This window comes from Pan troglodytes, chromosome X (genome assembly GCF_028858775.2).
Source record: "Pan troglodytes isolate AG18354 chromosome X, NHGRI_mPanTro3-v2.0_pri, whole genome shotgun sequence".
Lineage (NCBI taxonomy): Eukaryota > Metazoa > Chordata > Mammalia > Primates > Hominidae > Pan > Pan troglodytes.
Genome location: NC_072421.2, coordinates 153,605,511 through 153,618,029, shown reverse-complemented (window position 1 = coordinate 153,618,029; position 12,519 = coordinate 153,605,511).

The window sequence follows — 12,519 nt, the reverse complement described above, 5'->3', positions numbered from 1 at the left end:
AAGAGGGTAGGGTTGCCATAGGGTTCTCTGGGCAGTCTTCTATGGGAAGGCCACTTGTTTGGGCAGAGAAACAAAAGATGTCTGAAAGGAGGACTACGGGCCCCCCATAAGTGCGCTCCGGTGCATGCACAGGGCAATGGGCATGTAATTTCCTATGATTAAGACCTACAGTATGTACAATATTACTGCAACAGACACTGAGACTCACTTAGCATTGTTTCATAGCATCCGAGTTGCTCTGTTGGAGGAAAGTGCATGTGATGGGCATACATTTGCTTCCGCCATCAGACAGATTCTCTACCTTTGTCCTTCCTACAAGATTCCCTAGGAAGGCAGGGCTCAGTGGCTCACGCCTGTAATCCCAGCAATTTGGGAGTCCGAGGCAGTCAGATCACAAGGTCAGGAGTTCAAGACCAGCTTGGCCAACATGGTGAAACCCCGTCTCTATTAAAAATACAAAAATTAGCTGGGCATGGTGGCACGTGCCTGTAATCCCAACTACTCAGGAGGCTGAGGCAGGAGAATTGCTTGAACAGAGACCCGGGAGGCAGAGGTTGCAGTGAGCCAAGATCGCACCACTGCACTCCAGCCTCAGCTACAGAGTGAGACTCTGTCTGATAAATAAATAATAAATAAATAAATGATTCCCTAGGAAGCTGACTCCCACTGAATGTGCCACTCAGGAGCCCCTGCTCTCTAGATTACAGTTGAGTTTGCTCAATGCAAGGCCCCAGCAGAAATGTTGAAAGTAAGAGCAAATAGATAGTTAACCACTCTTTAAAACAACAATGGATGTATACTTCTCTGGCCTCAGCTCCTGTGGGGAAGCTCCAGTGCCAGTCCCTGGGTGCTTCACCATTTTCAGTTAGTTCCTGAACCTTGTAAACTGACCCTTCACTAAATTCTTCCTAGTTAACCCTTTGAGAATGAAACCATTTCCTGCCAGGACTCTGACAGATACAAAGAACCCACAGCCGACAGCTGGGTGCACGGCAGATCTAGTGCATGGCTCCACACTGCCATCTTGGGGGCTGGCACAGGCTGGCACTGAGTCTGGGGAAGGGAGCTGGGGCTGGAGGTGTGGAGGGGAAGACCGTGCATAGTTGCTTCCTGATCAGCTCTTTATTTGATTGAGAGTGAGGCAGGGAAGATTAGAGGGAAGCTTACAGTGGAATTCAGGGCTGAGGCTGCTATTCTTTTGCTCCTTGTAACTTCCTACAGTGTTGTCAGCATCCACATACTTCTCTGTGGGGTTGGTCTCAGAGCCAGGTTACCTTGTCTTAGGTCCAGTGGCAGCCTGACTGGCTTGGTGTCCTTGAACAAGTTACCTAACCTCTCCATACCTCAGTCCCTCAGCTGTAAAATTAAAAAAAAAAAAAAAGAAGAAGAGTACCTACTGTATAGCATTGATTTGAAGATTGAATGAGCTGGTATTATACAACGTTTAGAAGCAGTGCCTGACATGCAAAAGGCTCTCAACAAATACTATCCTTTACTAATATCCTGTGTGTCTGTATCAGAGCTGGTGGGGTGGAGGGACAGAAAGAAGTGGGAGAAGGTAAAGAGATGGGCAAATGATCTCTAAAGTCTCTCTGGCACTAACACAATTCTTTATTATGTGTTTTGTCTGGCTCTTTATATTGATAGCTGTTCCAGAGGCAATCAATAGCTATTAGCCGGTTTTATTCTTATTTTTCTGTCTGATCTTACAGGGGAGCAAACTGTGGCAAAGCATGAACTTACTTCTCAGGAAATTAACCATGATATTGGCAATCACTGTGATTATTTGAACTTCAGCATCTGGACAAATTTAGTCACATGAAATACAGAAGAGAGATTTCTCATGGTTAAAACGAAGCTCTCTTTATTTGCTTCTGCTAATTAAAAAATCAGAGCTAAAGATACTTAAACACTACAGTTAAAATGCTATGGTTGTCTATTGGCTTAACGAATTCTTATGAAATCAACTCTAAAATGTTATCCATCATAAATCATGAAACACAATTTTTCTTATTCTCTTTAGAGCTTTACAATTCATCTTAAAGACCAGTGTTTCCACTCTCTTCTGTAGGTTGTACAATAACCTTTGGCGAGAAAAAATAAAAGTCTGGCTTTCTGACTCATAGGTGTGTTCCCTTTAACAGAAAAAGAAAATATGTCCTCTTTAAAACTGATGATCATTGGTCACCTCAATTTTATTGAAGTTCACTTCTGACCTCTTTAGATGTAGTTCTCTACATAAAACTGCCCAACAGAATTCTCTGTCTGAATGCCTCCTCCACAAAATTTTAAGAACGAAAATCATCATCTTTCCTTCCAAATGTGCTCTCCCTATGTCCCCAGGGCTCTCCATGTGTAGAGCTGAGACCATTTGCCACTCAGTTTCCTCACCCAATTAATTACAAGTCCCAACAATTTTCCGTTTTTTTTTTTTTGTTTTTTTTTTTTTTTTTTTAGACGGAGTCTTGCTCTGTCACCAGGCTGGTGTGCGGTGGTGCAATCTCAGCTCACTGCAACCTCCGCTGCCTGGGTTCAAACGATTCTCCTGCCTCAGCTTCCCAAGTAGCTGGGATTATAGGTGTGTGCCACTACATCCAGATAATTTTTGTATTTTTAGTAGAGAGGGGATTTCACCATATTGGCCCAGATGATCTCAATCTCTTGACCTCATGATCTGCCCACCTTGGCCTCCCAAAGTGCTGGGATTACAGGCGTGAGCCACCATCCCTGGCCCAGTTTTGCCTTTTTAACATCCCTCAGCTCTTCAAATCCATTTTCTCTTCTCTAACACCTCCCCATTCCCCAGCTCATAATGAACTCTTAAGTAGATTACTACAATCACCTCCCAAATGGTCTTCCTGGCTCCAGCAGCCTTGTGACCTTCAAGTTCATTCTCCACATGGATGTCAGAGTAACTTTCTAAAATGAAAATCTGACCACGTTACTCTCTTGCCTAAATCCACCTATGGCCGCTGTTAGGATCAAGTCTAAACTCCCGACCCTGGAACATCAGGTCTTCGTGCTCTGTTCACTGCTTCTCTACCTCACCTGCAACCAACACCACTCCCACATCCATATGCTGCTCACCGTGTATCAACATGAACAGGAGGTGGGTGTTTCAGTCCCCAGAAAGACACTGGGCCTTTTCAATCATCTACTGCTGTGTAATAACCACCCCGCAAACTGACCACATGATTTCATTTTGCAAGGGTTCCTTCCTTGGGCTGTGTTCAGCAAAAGGGTTTACTGAGCTGGCAGGTCCAAGATGGCCTCACTCACAGGACTGGCTGTTGATGGGAGCCTTGATGCTCTTGGGCTCACCCCTTATCCTCCAGTAGGTTAGAGCTTCTTACAGTGGTTTCAGGCAGCATCTGAAGACAGTAAAAGCAGAAGCTCCAAGGCTTCTTACATTCTAGCCTGGAAAATCACATCACATTCCTTCCTTCATATTTTTTTGGCAAATCAGGTTGCAAGGCTTGCCCAGATTAGGGTAAAGAGGCAAAGAGGCTCCTTTTCTTTTTTTTTTTTTTTTGAGTCAGAATCTCGCTCTGTTGCCCAGGCTGGAGTGCAGTGGTGCGATCTAGGCTCACTGCAAGCTCTGCCTCCTGGGTTCATGCCATTCTCCTGCCTCAGGCTCCCAAGTAGCTGAGACTACAGGCACCTACCACCATGCCCGGCTAATTTTTTTTTTTTTTTGTATTTTTTAATAGAGACTGTGTTTCACTGTGTTAGCCAGGATGGTCTCCATCTCCTGACCTCGTGATCCGCCTGCCTTGGCCTCCCAAAGTGCTGGGATTACAGGCGTGAGCCACCGTGCCCGACCAAGAGACTCCTTTTCTTGATGAAAGGAGTGGTGAAGTCACATTGCATGTCCTTGCAAAGGGACATGCAGACCACATTAGTGAGAATATGTGCCTGTATTTTGCAATCTGTAACATGGGCATAAACTAAATGTTTTCCAAAGGGAATAGGGCAAAACAAAAAGGAACTTGACCACTCCTTTGGCCCTGAATAAATCCAGGAAGCCTAAGAGTATGACTATCCTGAGGTAGAAAGAGGGCCACATGCTGGATAAGAGGTACCTGGGCTCTCCACTTACAAGAAGAGAGCATGGTTACATTTATAATCACCATTCCCAACATACTGTGAGTGCAGGCAGCTACCAGGAGGAGAACAAAGGAAATAACCAGGACACCCATCTCTAAACCTGTTAATTTAATCACATGGAACACTTCTATTTAAAATTCCCGAGAGTTAAGATGTAAGAATGCTTATCAAGGTAAATGCTGTTCACACTGCTTGGAGTGTCAGGCCTAGATCTCTATCCATCAGAAACAACCATATCAGTAACAACAACAGCAACATGATGATGGGGCAATTTCTGAAAAGCACCATGTATTTTATCAATACATGTCCGTTGCAGAAAATCCAGGTGAATCCAAAGAAGAAATAAATGTCTTCCACAATCCCATAGCCCAGAGCTAACTAACCACTATAAAGAACCCAGCGTGGTTTTAACTAATGGATCAAAAGATGCTCATCAAAGGCTCTGAGCTTTCCTGAGTGCTAACAGGAAACATCCAGCATCTCTGGTCTCTCCAAGGCTGCAGGTGTCTTTGCCCGTAGTGCCTGTTTTGTGTCAGGGAAAGAATCAACCTGGGAGCCAAGCCCAGGAATCAGGATGACCAAGACATACTGGACAAGGAGGGAACAAAGCCATCCAAGGACACTCAAGGACAAATCAAGCAAATGAATTTAAGGGAGACCTGCTCATGGTCTGCTTTGCTGCTCAGCATGGCTGGGAGGCACAGTGGAAGATCATGCATCCTGCCCCTGGGACTCCTCTGCCAGAGCCTGAGAGCTTTCTCCTGCCCACAGGCTAGGGGTAGGACAGTTGGAATTGATCCATGCCTTCTAGCTAGACTGTGGGTCCCCTCAGTCTTGGGCATGGTGACAGCCCAGCATCAGACAGAGGTCAGTATCAAACTAGAAAATTTAATAAATGCTGTCCGATTTGTAGACCCAAGAAAATATAAACTGCCAATCACGGAGGAAAAAAAATCTCTCAATGATCTTATCTTTATATGATTCCCTTGCTGCCTGGAAATTGACATTTCCTTGGGGATAACCTGGTCATAGGATTGGTGAAGGTGGAAGGGAGGCAACCTCCGAAGGTGGGGCCCTCTGCTCACCCGGGACAGGGAGGGCCTGAGGTAGGTGTCTGTGTGGGCTGGGGAGGAGGATGGGAGCAGTGCTTCTAGATGTTTCCACTTTCTCCTCATTAGATAATAACGAATGGGTGATTTCCCTAGTCACTGCAGTGTGAGGAAATCTACAAAATTAATTTCCCAATACACTTTACAGGATAGGTGGAGAAACCCATGAAGCACAACTGCAGTGGGTTATAAAAAATGGCCTTTCGAGTTGAGCAATAATACGTTCAAGCAGCCATTCTGAAGGACAAACGTGGCTCTGTATTTAAGAGGGGCATTCCAGCACTTCTCTAGCCACTGGGTTGACAATGACTCACCAAAGCCTCTGGTAGCCACCACAGGACACCCAGAGCATATGTTTTAAAGCTGAACACCAAACTGCGGACTTCGGGAGTAAGTGAACTGACTGGTTTTTATTTTGTTTTACTGCTTTTAACATTACAGTAACTGTTACAGGTTCCAGCAGGCTAACTGGGTAGAAATGAGTTTGGTTTCACTTAGTCTCTCTAAAGAGAAAGCAAGTCGGTAGACTAATACCTAATAAAAGCAAAGCTGCCAACAATTGAAATTGCCTGGGCTGCTCTGTGTGTCCCACATGCATGGGTGTGGGTGCCAGTGTGTGCGCGTGTGTGCATGCATCTGCATGTGTGTTGGGATAGAGTGGTAAGAAAATGGGAAATAATAAGAATGTTCAGTCCATAGCCCTTCATTATAAAAAGGTGAGCTGTAATAAATACTAGTGCCACATTTAGCCAAAACTTTACTCCAGCCAAAGGTGATATTTTCATGATAACATCCTGTGATTGCTTTGTTCTTCGTCTTTTATGTTCTTCCTAGATGGGCTCAGAACATACAAGAATTAAGTACACATCTTATTTTCCAGTGATAATGCTACCGGCAAATTCTGTTGTTTGTATAAACATCAGCCATGTTTATATAGCTAAACTAGTGTTTTGTTTTGTCAATTCAGCAAGAAATTAGACCAAATGGTGCCTTAATGCTGCATTGATTTGGCTATCAATTTGTTTTCACTTTTCTGCAAAATATTTAATACATTATTAAATTGAATTATGGTGACGCCACAGTTGTTCTTATCTCAATTGTCTTAAAATTCATTTAATTTTTTTTCCTTTGGTTTCGTTATTCAAATTTTAACTTCAGTTCTCAAGATTTTATCTGATGGAAGAGATGGAGTCCATTACTAAGGACTCCATTGTGCTCCATCATGCCAGAGTTGTAAAATAGATCTTTTAAAGGAAATTTACTGTGATTTTTTTCTATTTAAGAGCTTCCTCTCCAGTTGAGCATGTAAGAAAATTATACCAGGAGAATACAGTAAACTCTATGAGGCAAGCTATAAACATGTAGCATTGTGATTAGGGCTGGTTCTCCTTCTAGAGACATGGTAGGATTGCAATTTCATACCATCCTTGAAGTTAGAGACAGCCACGTGACTCATTTAGCCAATGAACTGTGAGCAGAATGACATGTCACTTCCAGCAGAAGCTTTAAGAATCTGAGAGACATTCATATGTTTTCCATGTGCTGTAGCCTTATACCCAAAGCCTGGGTCCCAAGTGACCATGACAGGCAGAGCTCCCTGTTGAGCCACAGAGATTTAGAGAATGGCTGTTAACACAGCATAATCCAGCCCATCCTGACTAATCTGATATTAACATGTATAATAAAGAATTCTATCAATGCTGAGGGAAGATGATTAGTTAAGGTCCTAGGTTGCAAGTCTCAAAACCTCTTCTAAGGATTGTAGACAGGAAATTAAATGACTTCTAGTCCCTAGAGTTCCCAATCTCCTACCATCCCATCCTAATATGACAGAAGTAATTCCTGAGTTGCTTCTGAAACCAGAGCTTCCCTCGGAACGCTTAGCCTGCCAGATGGCTTCTTGGAGAGCCCTCACTCACTTTTCTCCTTCTGCTATTGCTGCTCATTCATTCCAGCTTTTAAAAATTCATCTTTATCCAGGAACCTCGCTTCTAGAAAAGTCATCCAGGTGCTTCCAGGAGGCTACATGGGCACTCATATTTTTCTAGCCACATTCATTAGACCAATGCAGCAGAGAAGAAAAGCCTCAATAATTATTATGACATGGCATGTTAGGATACCAAGTAAATTGCATTTGTAAAATGTGATTTTCTGTTGGTGTTCACTTCTGCTCTACTGACATTTGGTAAGTATTATTGACTGACTGACTAACTAATGTGGTTATTAGTCTTCATAAAGAAAGGCTCTCTACAAAAACGGAGGGATGCCCTTTTTCTGGCATTTAATACTTAAGAAATTGCCTCTGATAGAAACCGGAGTTGCCTGATTACAATCAGCACAGGAGAAATGTATTAATGTGCCTTTCTAGTAACAGGTTTTTAGAAAGTCAAATATAAACAAATCTGTCTATTTGTGTGTGTGCATGTGGTAGTGGGGAGGGAAGAAAAAAGGAGGGGGAGAGAAAGAGAAATAAGAACCAAGTTTATTATACTGTATTCAGGGGGAAAAAATTTTCCCAAGGTTCTAACAGAAGAGCAAAGTGCCACTGTCAATAGCCTCAGTAGTGTTAGGGTTGCTTTTATTTATTTATTTATTTATTTTTCCTTTTTTTTTTTTCCTTTTTCTTTTTTTCTTTCTTTTTTTTTTTTTTTTGGACAGAGTCTCACACTGTCGCCTGGGCTGGAGTGCATTGGCACAATCTTGACTCACTGCAACCTCTGCCTCCCAGGTTCAAGTGATTCTCCTGCCTCAGCCGCCCAAGTAGCTGGGATTACAGGTGTCTGCCACCATGCCTAGCTGATTTTTTTGTATTTTTAGTAGAGATGAGGTTTCACTATGTTGGCCAGGCTGGTCTCAAACTCCTGACCTCGTGATCCACCCACCTTGGCCTCCCAAAGTGCTGGGATTACAGGCGTGAGCCACCGCCCCTGGCCAGGATTGCTTTTATAGCCAGTCTTCAGGTGCCCACTGTAGGAACAATGTCATTTAACCCTCGGGATTATTCTGTGCCAAATATGGATAATGACTAATATTCAACACAGATATTCTCAGCTCAGAAGAGCAATTAGCAAATTCATAAATTAAGTGCTTGCTTCCTTTTTAGTCAAATACAAATGTTTGTTAAAAGATATTATTTTGCTTTACACTTTTTCTCTCAGAAATAAACAGACGCTTGAATTCCCACAGTGCTGCTTGAGCCTCACACCATGTCATCCTGCCAGGCACCCAGATCCAGTTCTAGAGTTTCACATGATCATGAGTGTTGGTTAATAAGTCAATGTGAACTGGGAGGGGAGATTTTTCAGGAGTGCCACAGCGCTCTCCCTTTAATCACATACACTCCCTGCTTTCATTGGAAAGTGTATAATGATGTCAGAGTGCCCCAGAATGGAGCTAGTTGGAAGACTGCCATCATAGGGATGCTTTAGTGAATTAATAAGGTTTTAATTTCTGGCTCTCAACTTTGTAGATGTAAAAGTTGATTTATCAATATGTGAGAAAGGATGAATCTTTCTGAAGGTTATGTCATCACACTCACTAAGTACACAGAGAATAATGTCTAGAATCTGAGTGCCATGTTATCAAATTATACTGAGACTCTTGCAGTCACACGGGCTGACATGTAAGCATCGCCATGCCTAGTACAGACTCTCCCTGCAGATGAAATTATATGGGATGCTAAATTATAATCAGAACAATGTTTGGTGAGCCAAAACTACAACAAGGGAAGCTAATTGGATGAATTTATAAAAATATGCCTCAGCCAAAATAGCTTAATTCAGTCTCCCTTATCATAAGGATAATCTTGCCTAAAGGGACAGTAATATTAAAGACACTAGGAATAACCTCTGTACTTTGGACAGTAGACCTGCACAGCCCCTTAGGCCTCAATGAAGTCTTATGCAAGACCAGAAGCCAATTTGCCATTTTAAGGTGATTCTCCATGTTTCTGCTCTAACTGTGCTTCACAATACTCAAGACACTGAATCAGGATGTTTCCTGGAGTGCAGGGAGCTGTCCGTGGTACTGAGCAGTTCTCAGCAACACAAAGATCCTACTGACTCCTCATCAGACTTCTTTCTCACTGGAATTTTACACCTGGGCTGTTAACACCAGGCCAGGTCAAATTCAAAGGAGAGAAAAAAGCTCATTATGAAGGGTAAAATCCAAAACACTGTGCATAAAGATATGTGTGCACAATTTTTATACATAAAGTTTTCATAAAGCCAAAGCATCAGGAAATGAAAAGAGATACAGAAAGAAAAATGATGGTAAATGAGACATTAATTTACCCTTCTAATCTCTATCACAGCAAAAAGATAAGTAAAAAATCTATATGAGGACTACAAAATACACAAAAATTATGTAGCAAAGCCTATAGCCTGAAAAAGTAAACATTGAAATTTGTATGTCCATAAAATGTTTACAAAATTGAGTACATATTACACACCCTACCCTAAAAACATCTAAGCAAAGTAACGAATGTAGAAATGCTACAGATTCTATTCTCTGATTATGACACAACAAAACTAGAAATTACAGCATGGAAATTTAAAAGCATGGAAATTTAAAAGCATAGAAATTACAGCATGGAAATTTAAAATCACCCAACCTCAGGAGTTCAGGGCTTCAGCAAGCCATGATCATATCACTGCACTCCAGCCTCAGCAACAGAGCAAGATCCTATCTCAAAAAAAAAATAAAAAATCACATGTGGGAAATAGCTATAGCACAATAAAAATAAATGTATTAAGTATGAACAACAAAAAAGCTAGTAAAGGTTGAACAACAACTATCCTTAGGAAAGTGGAAATAATGTATTAATAAATATGAAAGCAGGCTAGGCACGGTGACTCACATCTGTAATCCCAGCACTTTGGGAGACTGAGGCAGGCAGATCACCTGAGGTCAGGAGTTCCAGACCAGCCTGGCCAACATGGTGAAATCTTGTCTCTCCTACAAATACAAAAACTAGCCAGGCTTGGTTGCGCACTCCTGTAATTCCAGCTACTTGGGAGGCTGAGGCAGGAGAATCTCTTGAACCTGAGAGGCAGAGGTTGCAATGAGCCAAGATCATGCCACTGCACTCCAACTGGGGCAACAGAGTGACACTCCATCTCAAAATAAATAAATAAGAAAGCAGAAACTAATAAATTAGAAAACAGAAACATAGAACTAATTTATAAATCAAAGCACTATGCCTTGAAAAGAGGGAGAAAAATTGTGAATTAAGGAAGGGAAGAGATGGTTGGAGACGAGGTGGGAGAAGGCAGAGATAATTGAAGGAGCAAACGCATCTGGAGAAGCAAAGCCACTGAAAGATGAACAGGGCTCTGAAAGAAATGCTTGATTGCTATCTTTTCAAATGACTGCAGTTCCCAGTGACATCATTTTTCTCCTCCCTGGAAGTCTGAGGGGCAGTTCACTTATCTCCTCCCCTCCCCTACTCCTCACCCCACACTCAAAACCTGTCTATGCTCCTTTCATTCTCATATGACAGATTTCAGATGGCATTCTTATTTCCCTGATTTCTTTTTGAGATAGCTTGCATTTCCCTCCTCTATATAAAGCCACCGTTTATCAAATGCCTACATGGACCAAGCAGTCCACAAGGGCTTCACAGACAGTTTTACTAAACTCATGCCAAAACTTTCAGGTTTTATACCTACCTTATAGATAAAGAAATTGAAGCTTATAGAGTTTAAGTAATGTTCCCAAAGCCTCGTGGCTAGTAATTCAAACCTAATTTCTGCCTACTCCAAAGTCTATTTTTCCTCATGATACTATACTGCCTCTCCATGGATAAAGACAGAGATCACATATTAATAAAATTTGCACAAAGTCGGCAAATTGTTGAAAGGGAAGGCTAAGATGATTAATAAAATCAAGAGCCAGATGATCTCAACAACCTGAAATAACTGGCTGACAACCAATTTGAATAACTCCCTGCGGGTGAAGTTCAAAGTACTATTTGGGTTTTTTTTTTTTTTAAGTTTGGCTGGGTGCAGCGGCTCATGCCTGTAATCCAAGCACTTAGGGAAGCCAAGGTGGGTGGATCATGAAGTCAGGAGTTGAAGACCAGCCTGGTCAACATGGTGAAACCCCATCTCTACTAAAAATAAAAAATTAGCCGGGCCTGCTGGTGGATGTCTGTAGTCCCAGCTACTCGGGAGGCTAAGGCAGGAGAATCGCTTGAACCCAGGAGGTGGAGGTTGCAGGGAGCCGAGATCGCACCACTTCACTCCAGCCTGGGTGACAGAGTGAGATTCTGTCTCAAAAAATAAAATAAAATAAAATAAAAAATAAAAGTTTGATATATTCAGAATCAGGGAGGTCTGTTGGGTGCAGTTCATTTGAAAAATTCCTCAGCATTTTAGTGATCTGTATGGTCCCTCTATCTGTCAGGGTCCTAGCAGGAAATTGTTGCACTCTCAAAGGATTAAGCAGAAAGAGTTTAATGAAGGGTCTCTTTCCAGGGTTAAGGGAACTGCTAGGGTTTGGATATTTGACCACTCCAAACTCATGTTGAAATGTGATCCCCATTGTTGGAGGTGGGGTCTAATGGGAGGTGTTTTGGTCCTGAGTGTGGACCTCTCACGAATGTCTTGGTGCCATCCAAGTGAGTTCTTGCTCACTCTTTTTTTTCTTTTTGAGATGTAGTTTCACTCTTGCTGCCCAGGTTGGAATGTAGTGGTGCAATCTTGGCTCACTGCAACATCCACCTCACGGGTTCAACCCATTCTCCTGTGTCAGCCTCCAGAGTAGCTAGGATTACAGGTGCCCACCACTATGCCCAGCTAATTTTTGGTATTTTTAGTAGAGACGGGGTTTCACCATGTTGGCCAGGCTGGTCTCAAACTCCTGACCTCAGGTGATCCACCTGCCTCGGCCTCCCAAAGTGCTGGGATTACAGGCGTGAGCCACCGTGCCTACCTAGTTCTAGCTCTCTTAATTCCCACAAGAGCTGGTTGTTAACAAGAGCCTGGCACAAACCCCTCTCTCTCGCCACGTGATCTCTGCACATGCCAGCTTCCCTTCCCCTTCTGCCATGAGTGGAAACAGCCTAAAGCCCTCACCAGAAGCAAATGGTGGCACCATGCTTCTTGCACACCTTCAGAACTGTGAACCAAATAAACCTCTCTTCTTTAAAATTATTCAGCTTCTGGTATTCCTTTATAACAACACACACACACACACACGCAAAAGCAGACTAAAACAGGAACTAATTAGAAATGGTGATGCACCGAGGGATTGGCACCGAGGCTCCCCAACAGGAACTGAGGCCATGGATAGAAGGACACAT